Consider the following 15,815-nt stretch of genomic DNA (forward strand, 5'->3'; position numbering starts at 1 on the left):
CCCTTACCATCTGTACCATCTGAGGACATGAGTAACCATCTATAAACTAGACAGTAAGCTCTTACTAGACAAGAAATCTGACCAGATGCCCTAACCTCTGACACCATGAGATGTATATTTCTATTGTTTGAAAACTGCAATATTGTTATTGCAGCCTGAACAGACTAAGATACTTTGTGTGGTTGCACTTAAAGGCAATACAAACCACTCAACAACCGCCGGTCAAGAAAAACAGGCTCATAACAAATATACACATGAAAAGATGTTGTCTCTAGTATTTAGGAAAATGCAAATCAGATCCACAGTGAGGTACAGCTGTATACATACTGCATAGCTGTTATCAGAAAACAAAATATGCCAGTATTTGAGAGGGGGAAAAAAAAACCCAAAACAGGAGTATAAGGTGTTCAAAGCCATCCTTGTGATTATAGGGTTTGAGGCCACCTTGGGTTACATAAGACCCTGTCTTAACTACAAGACTCACCCCTAAAAAGAACCTATAAAATAACGTGTTGTTTTTAAACAAAATCCCAATGTTTGATTTTACCAATAAAGACTCAGGAGTAAAAACCTGATAGCTCAGAGAGCCAGAGAAAGCACCCAGCTGATCTTCCTACTTAGCCTTTGTCCCAGAAGGAAAAACGCCCCTTCTCCTCCTCCATACTTAATACCCTTCTTAACACTCTACCTCTTAAATACCCTTCAACTCAGTGTCCCTCCTTTTTCTTTCCTGTTAGTCTCTCTATCTGTCCTCTAGATTTCCTCTCTCTTTCTATGGTTTCTTTTTCCTATATTCACTTCCAGTCAACGGTTTGGTTGCTTCACCTCTTGACCAAGGGTTAACTTTATTTAATCCTGTTTACAGAAAGCTCTTGGATAAAAGGTGTGTTCTAGGGCTGAGCCACACCACAACGAGAACTAGGTTTTTCGAGTACACATGTCAAGGTTCACAGTGTGGTCAACTATCCTTCAACAAACATGTGTTAGCAAGGATATGGAAAAACTAGAAACTTGTATGTTGATAGCAGGAATGTGAAATGCTATGGCCACTGTGTCAAACTGGTCATTCCTCAAGATGTTAGTGTATGGTCCTGCAATTCTACTTCTAACTAACAGAGTCCTAATTTGCTTTTCATTACTGTCATAAACATCTTGACCAAATGCAACTTGGGAAGGAAGGGTTTATTTAGCTTACACTTCCATGGCACAATCCACCATTGAAGGAAGTCAAAGCGGGAACTCAAGGCAGGAACCTAGAGACAGAGACTGAAACAGAGAATACAAAGAGAGATGTTTGGCTTATTCTCACAGCCGAACCAACCTTCTTTCTTATTCTACCCAGAACCTCCTTCTCAAAGATAGCAACACCCACAGTTTCTGAATCCTTCCACATCAATCAATAATCAAGAAAATGTTCCCACAAATTCGCCTAAAGGCTAATCTGATGGAGGCATTTTCTTGATTGAGGTTCTTCTTCTCAGATGGCTCTAACCTGTGTCAATTTTACAAAGAGAAAGAAAGAAAGAAAGAAAGAAAGAAAGAAAGAAAGAAAGAAAGAAAGAAAGAAAGGAGGGAGGGAGGGAGGGAGGGAGGGAGGGAGGGAGGGAGGGAGGAAGGAAGAAAGAAAGAAAGAAAGAAAGAAAGAAAGAAAGAAAGAAAGAAAGAAAGAAAGAAAACCAAACCAAGATGGCCATGAGAATGAAAACAGAAACTCAAACCACCTGTCCATTTACAGATGAATGAAAAAATATAATTTAGTGTACAGTATACATATATACACTCACAGTGGATTTCTATTAGCCTTAATAAGGAAGGAAAGTGTGACACATGCAACAGCAGAGGTAAACCTTGAGGGCATCCCTAAAGCAAAGTTAATCTGTTACAAAGGCACAAATATGATGTGATCCCCCTACATGAGGTTGCTAGAACAGCTGTATTCATATAATCAGGGAGAGGAATGGGCAGTTGCCAAGAGCCAGAGGAAGGGGAAAGTTGGAGACATGGAAATGCTGTGATGATAGATAGTGATGACGGTCACACAGGAATGTGGTTGTGCTCGATGCTTCAAAATGGCACTCCCTGAAAGGTTAAATCTGCATCTCTTTTTTTTTTTTATTTTTAACCATAATTTTTTGAGACCAGGTCTCATGTAGCATAGGTTAGCCTCATACTTGATATATGGCTGAGAACGGCTGTGAATTTCTGATCCTCTTGCCTCTTAAGTGATGGGATTACAGAAACCCTGCCCGGTTTCTGAGGTGTAGACATCAAGCCCAGGGCTCTTTGAATGCTGCGTAAGCACTATACCATCTGAGTGACGTCCCCAACCTACATTTTACTATAATTTTAAAAAGAAGTCTATACAAGGAGAGCAACAGAACCAAAAAATCTGGGTCTTTTCTGAGACTCATACTCCAACCAAGAACCATTAATGGAGATAACCTAGAACCCCTGCACAGATGTAGTCCAGAGCAGCTCACTGTCCAAGTGGGTTCCCTAGTAATGGGAACAGGGACTGTCTCTGCCATGAGCTCAGTGGCTGGCTCCCCTTGAGGTGGGGAGCGATCTTACCAGGCCATAGAGGACGACAATGCAGCCAGAAAGAAAGAAAGAAATCATGAGACCTGATAGGCTAGGGTCAGATGGAGGGGAGGAGGACCTCCCCTATCAGTGGACTGGGGGAGGGGCATGGGAGGAGATGCGGGAGGGAGGGTGCGATTGGGGGGGAATGAAGGAGGGAGCTACAGCTGGGATACAAAGTGAATAAACTGTAATTAACAAAGAAATAAATAACTTTAACAGAAAAGAAATCTATATAATACGCTGGATATCAAACACACTCTTTTAGACTTCAACTATGGCTCTAGCCTTTTACCCCAATACCCAATTCATCACTTACTTTGTCTAACACAGACACCCCGATTATCATTTTTACTTGACAAAAAGCTGACTAGGTGAATGACCACACTAGTAAAAATAAACCTTAATATTTACTTTCAGTTAAAACAAGGGCTTCTTATCTCCCAGCCAACAGAAATCGTATTATTAATTGGCCATGCCTATCCATCTGGAGGGTGTATGAAAGTTCAGCTTCAGGAATCCCGGAGATTCCGTGGGCCCCATCCAGACTTAACTCACCTACTATCTGTGCCAGCACCTGAGAGCTGGCTTTGCCTTAGGTAGATAAATTTCAAATGTACCTTATGAGTGGAGACACAGCAAGCTGAGACACTTTTTCCCTTGTGTCCTTAACCGAAACTAGCTCAGAGACGGTATACGCCCAGCTGCCATTCCAGAAGCCTGTAGTGGTAGCTGGGGGGGAGGGGGAGTTTGAGAAGAAATCATTTTTAAATGATACATAAGTTTTAATACAGTCTCTCACCTAGTCTGCTTGGTTTTTTTGCATTCAAGTTTTCTTCAACCATCTCCATCTTCATCGTCCTGTAACAAGGGATGATGATAGGTTTTATCATTGCTTAGTACTTGACTACAGCCCAGCCTGCCAACTGCTATCTTCCTTCCTTCCTTCCTTTAGTTTTCTCTGCAGCAGCCAGGCTAGCACCCGAGACCACGTGTCTGATTATGTTATATCCTGATTCAGCACTTTGAATGACCTCGCACTGTGGAAAGATAAAGACCATTGGCCTACTAGATCCTTGCCCAGTCTGGCTCCTGCACAAACATTTAAGTCTTAGATGAAACTACTTTTTCATCTTCTCTGGCCTGTAGCCAGATACTAGGGGACTCATTCCCTGGAATGTACAAGTGTCCCCTCAGAGTCATGGTGAGTGCCAGCACATCTTTCCACTGCTGCCCCTATTGTCTGCTTAATTTGTACTCCTCCTTCCACTCTTAATATTGCTCACTTAAACTAAATTTGGCCTAAGGCTACCTGTGCCCTTGAGTACTTCAGAGCTAATTGCAGCCTAAATTAGTATATAAGCTTGACAGCCTAACTTGGGAAAATAATTTGTGACCAATCGGTGGCTAATAAAATGTATGAGTGGCTCAAACCATTCCCGGATGAGGCAAGCACCAAGCTCACCATGTATCCGCGCACAGTGCGCTGCTGAGCTCTGAACCTTTGCAGGCCCTGAGGGAGTGCCCCACTCATGGTAGTTTGACATAATAACTGAAATTCGATAGATTTCTGGGGTTCATGTTAATTTAAAGACTTGGTCAGTCGGGAGGTGGTGGCTTTAATCCCAGCACCTGGCAGGCAGAGGCAGGTGGATCTCTGCGTTTGGGGCCAGCCTGGTCTACATAGTGAGTTCCAGGACAGCCAGGGATACACAGAGAAACCCGATGCTAAAAAACAAAAACAGAAACAAACAAAAAGACCTGGTCAAATTGCCAAAGATCTCTAACTTGAGGTCTCTTCAACTTGTTTTAGCATTTCAGGGCCCCGCTAAGAATGGTGACTGTTTTAAGAATGGAAGGAATGCCTACTGAAGAGAGACACAGCCAAGGCTCCAGGAGTACTTGTACTCAGAGTAAGAAGCCTACGATCAACATGCTGGGTGCAGTGTGTGTGAGGGGTGGTGAGCGACTGAGCACACAGACATAAAAAAGATAATTCATGACACCAAGTAACTACATCCCACAAACATCAGAAAGGCACCGAGCTACAGCTGCTTTAGAAATAAAGACAAAATGTGACTGCAGAGCACAGGGAAAGAGTTCACTCCAACTCAGGCAGGAAGGGAAAGGTTTTGGAGGGAGCTGGAAAACTGAACAGAGTGTGTGTGTGTGTGTGTGTGTGTGTGTGTGTGTGTGTGTGTGTGTGAGAGGGGTGGCCACATGGACCTTTTTCAAGAAAGATGATAACATCTAGATCAGTACGAAGTTCTCTAACGACATTATAAAAGCCTTTTATAAAGCTCAAACATTGCAGCAGATAACGGCAATGTGTTCAAACATCAGCAACAGTGCTTGGCTGTCCAAGCTGAATTTACCTAGCCTTTTCTTCACTACCCAAAAAGATCTTGATTGACCAAAATAATCTGTTAATGAGAGAAATTATGCCAACAAAAGACAAGATCGTCTGGGGAGGTATTGTTTCATGTACAGAAGTAACTGGTGGCCTGGTTTGTAGTTCTATCCTTAGGGAGTAAGTAGCCAATGGCTGGAACTGTCTCTCTCACTATCAACTGAATTTGACCTCTGGAGGGACACAAACAAGATCAGGTCTGCCTAGGACACGATATGGGGGAAGAGGAGGAGCTAGGCAGATCTGGCATGAACCACATTTGAAGGGGAATGTTCAGCCTCTGGCTGCAGAAGAACACACTGCTAATAATAGTATCCTCTTGTGGGGTTCTGCATGCTTTCTATACGCTGACTCACATGGCCTTCACGACGAAGCAGGAGGAATTTTTATTCTCTGCACTTTGTAGAGGGGGAGCTGAGACACAAAGGGATTAAGGCACTTGTCCAAAATCGCCTGGTAGGATTTGAACTCAGATAATATTGTTGCGTAGTCCATGCACTCAGCCGCTATGGGGAATCACATGGGAATCACATTTGGTTAGTTAAAAATATGTCCAGAGCCCAGCATGTCCCTGGAACTGTTTTGGGGGCTAGAGATATAGCATCAGTAAGGGAGGAACTGTATCTTTAGGGATCTAGCATTCCAGCAGGACAAGTGCCATGATGGCAGGTAAATTAAGAAAGAAAGAGTTCTAGGAGCTGGAACTGTCTTGATAAAATGAAACTGGGTAACCTAAAAATGAGTAGAGCAAGAAGGTTGCCAGTCAACGTGGTCAGGAAAATCTTCTCTGAAGACCAACTGAAAATGGGGAAGCATGTTCCACCCAAAACGGACTCAGTCACATGAACGTGACACATGAACAGCTCAAAGAGGCTGCAGGACTGAAAGAAAAAGTGAAAGGGGGTAGGAAGCAAGCGGCAGGAGCTCCCAGCAAATCGTAGACATGGAGAAGAAAGGTCAGGACCAAATGAGCTCTGTAAAGCACTGGGGAAAGTGCTGGGGACAGCTACGAGGAAGTGGAACTGACAGTGAGGCCCTGGAGAAGGACGACTGTGAAACTGGGACAACCCCCGAGTGTGATATTTGGCAAGAATTCCAGGTACTAACTGTTCTCCGTAGCTGGCAGGAGTCGAAGAAAGCCTCACGTCAGAGCTCCAGTGTGGAATTGCTCATTCCATGAACCTTCCCCCTCACTCTAAGTCCTGCCCTCCTCCAGATTCTTTTATTTCTGAGACCTGATCCAGCACAGCTTCTGGGGGTGTGTGGAATCTCTCTGTTGAAAGTATGTATCCATCCGTGTGTGTGTGTGTGTGTGTGTGTGTGTGTGTGTGTGTGTGCTCCAAAGGGAGGGAGGGAGAAGCTTGGATGTTCCTAGTCTCTGGGGAATCTTCTAGATAGGGCTAGCAGGGTAAACACTTGTCCTATGGTGCTTTGATGCCAAACAGACATTAAGAGGTCTTTGCAGACACCCCTCCGTACAGTCTAGAGCTATCCTGAATGGAGCAACTCATCAGCTAAGGAGAACCCCCAAGGCGCAGAAGGACAAGGTACTAGTTGAGGTCGACGGCTTTGAGTTGGGCCTCAGCACTCGCTAGCCATCTGGTTCACTGAATGCTCTATGGTCAGTCTCCCATCTGTGGTATACAGAGAATGACCACATCCCAGGTGCAGTAAGTATAGTGCACATTCAGAGCTGAGCAGGGAGATGGGCCCGGGGAAAGTCCTCAGAAAGTGTCACTCCTCATTCGCTGTTACAGAGCAACTGCCAGTACCGCACGATTTAAGACCCTCCACCCACAAAGGATCATGGGGCTTTGAAAAGGAAGTTAAAAGGTCAAAGGCCCCAGAGTGAACAGTGGTGGGAAAAATACTAAGAACATAAAGATTTGAAGACAAGGCTGGGTGAGGATAGATAACAACTTTACTTAGAAGGTTGTTATTAATACAATTTCAAGAACATAGGTTGGGGGATGGCTACAGATGGAAATAGCCACAGAAGTAGTGTGGCTGTCAGCATCCTCTGCAAAATATCAACTCAAGCTCACACACATGTCACCAATGCCCTTAATCTCTGATATGGGTCTCCAAAATCTGTATTTCCCACTTTATAGATAAGAAGAGACTAAGGAACCAAAGGCAAACAGTAAAGATTTTGGCTCCAATATCAATGGTCTTTTCACCATAACCTGTCAATAAAACCCCAAGGAAACCTTTCTTATTATTATAGAAGTAATGGCACTACAGGTCCATATGTGTGCCCCACCTCCCAGCTAACTACATACATCAGTTCTCACAGAGAAACTACTCTGGTCCTCTGTGACTGACATAGGAGTGTGTAACTGTCAGTGCTAAATGATGAGGTCTCTTTATGTAGCATGAGGAACGCTAGGGGAGAGCAGAGAGGGGCAATTTCTTCCATCTGTACTGAGGAGTCATCAGACAAATCAACGGGAAGGCTCTTTACGGGAGAGGAGAGTGTGAGGTGAGGTGCCAGGGAGCTGTCTAGAGGAAAGGCTAAGCATGGAATGGATTTAGTCGGGCATGAGGGGGTGCGCGCCTGTAATCCCAGCACTCAGAGAGGCAGCTCTCTGTTACTTTGAGGCCAGTCTGATCTGCACAGGAAGTCTAGGACAGCCAAGGCTACACAGAAAAACCCTGTCTCAGCACACACACAACAACAACAAAAACAAAGAATGGAATGTGTGTTCACTGTAGAGCAAATGAAGCCGAGTTATGGAGATGCCAGTCCTATTCAGAATACTTAAGCTACACACAGGGGCCTGCAACAGGGTGCAAAGGGCATCCAGCGTACAAAAGCAGGCTGCCATGCCTCCCATGATATGGTCTGGAGGGGGTTTGTCCCCACCAAAGCTCCTTTTGAAATCAAATTTCCATCGTGGTAGTACTGAGAAGGAACTTCAAGAAGTAGCTGGGTCTCTAAGATATTGATACAGTTCTCCTGGGACTAGATTAGAACAAGCCGTTACAAACCTAGGCTGTAATCTCCTTCACGGGAGATTAACCTGGTGCCTTAATCTCCTTCACAGGGCCCTGCATTCTCCCCTGTTTTCTGTCAAGTACTGATGTAGTCTGAGCCCTTTACCAGACGCAGCTGCCTCATTTGGACTTTCAACTACTAGAATTCTGAGCTAAATAAACTTCCATTTATAAACTGTTCAATCTCAGGTATTCTATTTGTAGACAGACTATAGTATCACATATAGTATCAGAAAACAGACTGAGGGGGGAAAAAAGGCTCAGCACTAAGAGGCGCTAAGGGCTTTGCAGCAGTGAGGAGCTTGATGGTGTCTGTATTTTAACGCTCTCTGTCTGCTGCCTGGGCTCAGGGATGGAACACAGTGATAGAACATTTGCCTGATATGCGGGGAGTTGGTGCAACCTCCAGGCCTGAATGGAAAAAATAAGACGATCCTTAGCCCAGTGCTTGGAACACAGAGGCAGGAGGATCAGGAGCTGAAGGAGAACCATGGTTCTGTGAGACCCTGTCTCAAAATGAACAAATACAAAAAGAAAGGAGGAAATGATCATTAGATCCAATGATTGCATGGATGACACAGCAGAGAGAGACACACGAAGTCATGCTTGTGAAGTCGTAGCTGTCTTTGTAGAAGAATTCGAGCCTTCAGAGTCTGTGGAGCCCTTCTGTTGGCAGTGAAAGGGACATTTCAAGGAAGCTGGTGGGTTTGGTCCATCAAAGAGCTCACAGTAGTTCCCATCTCTCTTGATGTTCTCTCAAATTCCTGATGAGGGAGCCTGCTGGGGAACAGCAGGGCCTTCGTTTCTACAGCACCGGAAGGCAGGGGAGGGGGAAGCTCTTATTAGGAGAACAAGTGCTTTAGGAGACAGACTTTGAAGGGCAGACAGAAGTCATTGTCTCTAGTACTTGAGAAGTCCTCAGCAGACAGCAATAGTGGAAGGCTGAAAGAACAGGATGGTCTGATGTAAAGGACAAGGCTCTGCTAGCTGCCAATCACGTTTGCATTTATAACTGCTCACTGGGTGTCTTGTGTTGGGCACCAGGCATGCAGGGCTCAAGGGTAGGGGTGGGGAATGACAATAAGGAAACATCCCTTCTTCCCAGGAGGTCTCAGGTTAGAGTGGAGGATAGAAAAGTAAAGAAAACCTGTAACAAAATAGGAAAGTCACGGGGGCTGGAGAGATGGCTCAGTGGTTAAGAGCTCTGGTTGCTCTTCCAGAGGACCTGAGTTCAATTCCCAGCACCCATGTGGCAGCTCATAGCTGTTTGTAACTCCAGTTTAAGAGGATCCAACACCCTCATAAAGACATATATGTAAGCAAAACACCAAAGCACATGCAATAAAAATAAATAAATTTAAGAGCAATTAGGAAAGTCATAATAGTAGAGACTCCAAGGGCCCTTTAGAAGGAGAAACTATTTGAAACTATTGAAGTAGAATAAATGTCACATGCATCGTATTGAAAACATGTTCTGAGCATGTATCAAGGAGCAATGCTCTGGGCTGGACATCAGCTGCATCTTGAAGGAGGTAATTAGATAAATAACAAAGAGGCAATGGATTCGGGAAGGGGAAAGTGTGTGTGGAAAGAGTAAGAGCACAAGATGCTGTGGACACTACAAGTAGTTTAATTTATGTCATGATAGGATGAGGGGGATAATGTTGTGTGGTGTCCACCACAGAAGACTACCTGGACACGGGTCCAAGGCAACAGAAAGTCTTTCTTAGCTGGCTGGAGACTATACCAGCTGTTCAGAACCCCAGAGCAGTCCCAAGTCTTTCTTAGGGTGAGCTTTTAAAACAAAAAACCACACCTCAGCCAACAAGATCGGTTACTCGAGAGGCAGAACTGCAGAGGCCAAAAGGCAAAGTTTGTTGACTTTGATTTTTTTCTTTTAACAAACCTACTTGATTTAGGGTTATTAAACACTTCTACCTGCCTTCCAACCCACCAACACTGGGGAGGAGGGAAAGAAAGGTAGTGGGGACAGGTGGCAGAGATCTCTCTTCTGCTTCCTATTGGGTAGGGTGGCAGGATTCTTTGGGGGAGGGGGGATACCAATATCAGTCATCCAGAAATCCTGAAGTCCAGGTAACTGGCAAATCGGCAAACAAGCAAATGCAGCAGCAGGACAAACCAGCAGCCAGCAGTCCTCCTCCAAGTGGCTGCGCGTCCTCATCTGGGCTATCATATGTATGCCCCTCAAAGTCCTCCGAATTCAACTAATTCCAGCTGGCAAAGACCATGCTCCGCACGAGACACTTAATGGGCGTGGCAAACTAAAATCCCCAACTTGGAATTTTAACAAAAACATGCTTACATATCATAAACCAAAATGTCCACAACAAAGGTGAGTACATTTAGAGACTTTCCCAGAACTATGGACTTTGATAGATTAGGTCTTTGTTCTTGTGTTGGCAGGTGTAGCTGTCTGTGTGCTGAGTTCCCAAGTCTAAATGGTACTCCTATCATGGTATCAGTTGTACTGAACTCTGGGGGGGGGGGGGGTTCAGTACAAAAAGTACTGGGGGGGGCGCTGTTACAATAAAGTTCAGGACAGAATAAAGAAAACGGGATCTGGGGAGGCAGACAGGGGTCCACCACAGTGGGGTTTATGTGTTACACGAAAGAGTTCAGAGACTCAGTAAAATATTGTAAGTACAAAAGTGACAGACATTATTATATTCATAATTTTAGAACCATCACTCTGGCTGAAAAGATATGATGAGCATAGCTAGTTCCCAAACTTCAGACAGTAAGATTAATTAAGTGGAATTAATATACTTGAAAAATACTGAGACCTTGAACTCAATATTTAGGGTATAACAGGAAAAAAAGGATCCATTTTGGACTTTTCACTGTGTCAACAAATTATTTAAAAAACAAAACAAACAATCAAGGTAAAGATTTGCTTGGGCTCAGGATTTAGAGATTTTAGTTAGTGGTGAGTTAGTCTCATTGTTCTGGGGTCGGTGAGGCTGAACAATCATGGCAGGGAACACGGCTGAGCAGGGCTTCTCATTTCTGCAGCCAGGAAGCAGAGAGAACAGAGAGGAAGGCTTAGAAAAATAGGCAGTCCTCAAGAACACGTGCCTTGTGACCAAGTTCCTCTAATGAGGTCCTAGTTCTAAAAGATTTCACCACTTCCTAATAATGATATACATCTATTAATCCATTAAAGAACTGATCCACTGGTTGTATCACAGCCCCTACAATGAAATTACTTCCCCAGAGCCCATAGATTGGCAAATGCGCCTTTAACACAGAGGCAGTATGTGGGAACAGCCTCAGCGACAGCCAGAGATCTTGTTCCTCTCAGAGGTAAGTAGAGCTGAAGGGGTTAGGGAAGTGGACGGGCATGGCATTGGTCAGAAGGCAGATACCACAGTTTCTGGAAGTTCTCAGAAACAAAACATCTTCAAGAGACGACCAAAACCTGTGGTCATGAGTGTGAATGAATGCAGTGGGCTGGAAGTGACCGCCACGCTGAAACTCACTCATCACACCATTCCGATACAGGGAAAAGTCAGAACCATGCAGGTCCTGGGGTGGAGAGAACATGAGGTACCAATAAAGTCTTCCTCCGAAAAGGCAGATGGAATCTATAAAATGATGATGATGATGATGATGATGTCTTCTAAGAGGAGCAGTGTTTGCATAAGTGTTTACAAGCACAGTCTGGAGTTGGCACTTGTACCTGGGATGTGAGAGAACAGCATGTTCCGGAGGACACCGCCTGGGTACGGGCAGAGTTCAGTCCAGACCCTGTGGGCAGGATTCCAAGAAGAGATGAGGACCTCGAGGGCATCTGCATTGGAGCACACTGTTCCAGGTTTCCCAACTGGAAGGAGAGTGAGTTAGGGAGAGCTCAAGCAGTATGAAGACAAGAACACGGGTCACGCATGAGATGTCCGTCGCCGTCATCTATCTTCACGCTCAGCCTTCAGAGGTCTCACTGTCTCCACTGTCACACCCGATAGGCAGACAAGGCCTGTTGCTTTTGGTCTGTAAAACAGCACTTTAGAATCTCCACCACATACAGCTTTCATGGTTTCTAGTGTGACTTCTTCACTGGCCTGCCATGCACCTTTTGTGTCTCTTGCCTCAGCTACCCTTGGCCACCCCTGAGTACTCGCTCCATTCTTTCTTTAATCCACGTAGTTAACCCTGTTGCTCTACCATTCAGCATCCCTCGATGATCCCTCCACCATTTCAGCTACAGTCTGTCCCATTAACATGGCTTCCAGAGTCATTCCTGAGGGGGAGCCTGCTGCTGCCCTCCTCCTTTAGAACCTTCTCCTCTAGTAACACCTCTTATTTACAGCTCTCAGAACGTGCTACTGCATCCTCCCGCTTCTAGCTTTTGCATACTTCTTTTCACCTGCCCACAGATTTTTTTTTTCCCCACTTACAACACCACACCCCTGAAAGAGCACATTTCAGAATCCAGACCTAACTCTTCTCTGAGGTCAGCTTCCACTTTTCTGAACTGTTTTTTTTTTTTTTTGGGGGGGGGAAGCATTCTCTTCTGCTCTTTTTCTATTCTGTACAGCATGCCCTGATAGCAGTTATTCACCACACAGTATCATGTCTTTAATCTCCCCACCCAAAAGTATTTTGAGAGAGAGAAACACTTGCAGTGCTGACATCCAACACCTATAGAATTAGGTGCTATATAGTCTGTGTAATCTACTTTGCAGACTTAAAAGATGTGTGTTTAAGCCAGTCACCCAAAGCATGGTACAAACAACCAGGTTCTAATTCCAAGAAAAACCTCTGTAATGAGGCGTTTGGAAGTAATAGTGCTCCTACTGCAGGCTCCATCCCAGGCCACCTCTCCCAACATGCTGGCTTTTTTTAATTAAAAAAATAATTTTTCATAAAATATATTTTGATCATGTCTCAACCTCTCTACTCACTCAATTGTACGCTCTTTCTCTTTCCAAAATTATTTTTAAAAAAAAACACAAACAATTCGAACACGCAAAAGGCCAGTAAAACTGAAAAGAAAAAAAAAATGCAGAACAAAACAGACACACACACAAAAAAAAATCATGGAGTTCATTTTGTATTAGCCAACTACTCTTGTGCATGAGGCTTGACCAGGATGTAGTTGATATATCCAGTGACTCTCCCTTGGAGAAAACTGATTTTCCTTTGCCCACCAAGTATCAACCTTCTTGGTTAGGGCTGGGACCGCTTATCCACTTCCCCCTCTCAGCACTGGGATCTTGTCTAGGTTGAGCCTGTGCAGCAATTGTGCATACTGCCATAGTCTCTATGAGTTATTTTTTTTTAATTATTTACTTTTTTGTATGGATACTTTGCTGTTTTGCTTGCATGTATGTCTATGAACCATGTATGTGCCAGGTGGCCAAGGAGGTTCCGCTGGTACTGGAGTTACAGGAGGTTATGAGCCAACATGTGGGTGCTAGGAATAGAAGCTGTCTACTCTAGAGGAGCAGCCAGAACTCTTAGTTGCTGAGCCTCCTCTCAGGTCCCCAATATAGAAGTGGAGAAGCAATATAGTCCCTGCCTACAAACAGTATGTGTGATCCAGACACTATTTCTAAGCAACCATGCTTTTCCTTTCCTCCACTCCCTCAGTGACCCTGAGAGGTTCTAGCACTCAGATCATTCATTTACTCAGAAGCCAAACTGTCACGAGTCAGGCACTGTGCTCTCTTTTGTAATCAGAAATGTCTGGAAGGGCAGGAATGTGGTTAGCGTGGGTTGTACTGTATTACGTAAGCAGGGCATTTATAGGAGTGAGACCCTTCTCTCAAACATCAGACATCCAAGACCCCTGGGATCCAGGGACCTTTTCCTAGGAGGGCCTGACAAACTATTCCAGCTCCGCAGGCCTCCTCCACTCCGAATCCTGTTGTACTCGAGGCAGAACCAGACGGCCTGGCATTAATTGCTCTCTAATTGTTTCAAGTGTGCTATTTTTATCCTGTCCAGGACACCGTACTGCACAGGAGCCCAGTCGTTTGCTCTCACATCACTCTGTGCTCCCAGCGTTCAGCAGAGGCTTGCTGATTGATTTCTCTATGAGCTGTAATTATTTTCAAGGCTGTTCTAGGATACGGGTCTCCCTGTCATGATGTCTCTGCTTCGCTCCCTGCACTCCCCCTCCTCACTCCCAGCAGCTCCCACTCACTCTTTTGTTGATGTCTGGCTTGTTCTCATCCAAACACCTCTCCCCTCTCCTTCTCTCCAGAAGAACAAACCGTATTTCACCTACCATCAACACCACTGAATTTCTCTCTGGCAAGAAACATTATCCTTGTCAGCCACCTCGAAGTTTTTACTTCTCTCTCCACCAAACTTAGTAAAATACTTGTAGGACCTACTCAGATGAATCAAGTCTTTGCTTTAATTCAGTGTCTGTGCTTTCAGTTTTATTAGCTCACTATACAGTTAAAGGTAGGGAGAGCAGACTGGATCTCAGAGCTGATAGATCTGGTGACAGGGGATGAGTTGGTCCAGCATCCTCTTGTATGTCTCTCTTGCTCTCACTGACCAACTGTGGGGATTGGGGACAAATTCATGAGGAGGGGAGAGAAGGGAAGTACTGGTAATTACTTTTCAAATCAACTCTTGCCTAGAAAAGTGGTTGCAAAGCATCAATGATAAGCTGAACTCAGCTACATGTTCATCCACATGAGCCATAACCACAGCATTTTATGTGTACCATACCCTCTGAATGTCAACTTTGCCATGGCTAAATGGATGCAATTAGACCTACCTCCTGGGATTACCACGAGGACCATGTGAGGCATACCTGGTTCTGAGCTAACAGCACTCATAATCTTTGACCCACAGTGTCACCATCCCAGATGGAATCATTCTTCATTATCATGACCCCCACCAAAATGTTCCGTCAACTCCTTTCAGGACTCAGTACAAAAGAATCCAGCTACTAAGCGAATTTGTGGATTCGTGTTTGTTCAGTGGCATAGGGGACAGTTTGAGAAGGAGACACCATATGATCTTAGTCTTTGCAGTGCTGTTAGGTGCAGCGAGATTAGACCTGGACTTTCCCGGTGGCTTAGTCCAATCCTACTCCTTCCTTCTTGTCAACCAACATAGTGATCAGCTCATTTACAGTTTATAGGTATAACGAGTACACAAGTTGACTGTAGAAATCCGAGAACTCAAATAGTGTCCGGCACCCCATTGTATGCACCTATAAGCTAGTTATTTGACCTTTCTTGCAGAGTTTTGAAGTTTTCTTCTGAAGATAGGTTAAGAAATGGCTTCGGTAGAGAAGCTGTGGTTGCTCAAAGAGCTCATGTTTGAAATATGCTCAGAACAGTGCCTGGCATATAGTAACTGTTCAATAAATCATGGTGTAACTGAAGAGACTAAAAAATCAGTATGGCTCTCTCTCCAGAATAGCTTTACAAGTCTCTGGTTCTCAGCTATTCGCACCATGCAAAATGCAGTTCATGCCAACACAGACTGCAACTGAAGTAAACTGTGTACCTCTTTTTTGTTGTTGTTTTTTTGTGCTTGTTTTGTTTTGAGATAGGGTTTCTCTGTGTAGCCCTGAAACTTGCTATGTAGACCAGGCTGGCCTCAAACTCCGTGATCCACGTGCCTCTGCCTCCTAAGTGCCGGGATTAAAGGTGCGTGCCACCAGGGTCCAATTAATCTGTGAGGCCTCTTAATCGGTGTGTTTCATCAGAAAAGCTGAGTCGCCAAGTCCTCCCCATCCTGACAGAGTCCCCACCTCGCTGGCCTGCCACAGTGAGAAAGCAAGAGTGCCAGCCGTTCCTCAAATGGCTACAGACGCCACTTTTGGAGATGGAGCAGCACA

At 44.7% G+C, this 15,815-nt stretch overlaps 2 long non-coding RNA genes across 2 annotated transcripts; one reads left to right on the top strand and one right to left on the bottom strand.

The window, feature by feature from the left end:
- Window positions 1–1,170: 1,170 nt before the first annotated feature.
- Window positions 1,171–11,825, bottom strand: LOC132652354 (uncharacterized). Its single transcript, XR_009589862.1, has 3 exons — window positions 11,688–11,825; window positions 3,383–3,441; window positions 1,171–1,266 (listed from the first exon to the last, which is right to left on the bottom strand). It is a non-coding gene; the product is annotated as an uncharacterized LOC132652354 (long non-coding RNA).
- On the top strand, window positions 5,917–8,165 carry LOC132652353 (uncharacterized). Its single transcript, XR_009589861.1, has 2 exons — window positions 5,917–6,089; window positions 8,038–8,165. It is a non-coding gene; the product is annotated as an uncharacterized LOC132652353 (long non-coding RNA).
- Window positions 11,826–15,815: the final 3,990 nt, after the last annotated feature.

This window comes from Meriones unguiculatus, chromosome 1 (genome assembly GCF_030254825.1).
Source record: "Meriones unguiculatus strain TT.TT164.6M chromosome 1, Bangor_MerUng_6.1, whole genome shotgun sequence".
Classification (NCBI taxonomy): Eukaryota; Metazoa; Chordata; class Mammalia; order Rodentia; family Muridae; genus Meriones; species Meriones unguiculatus.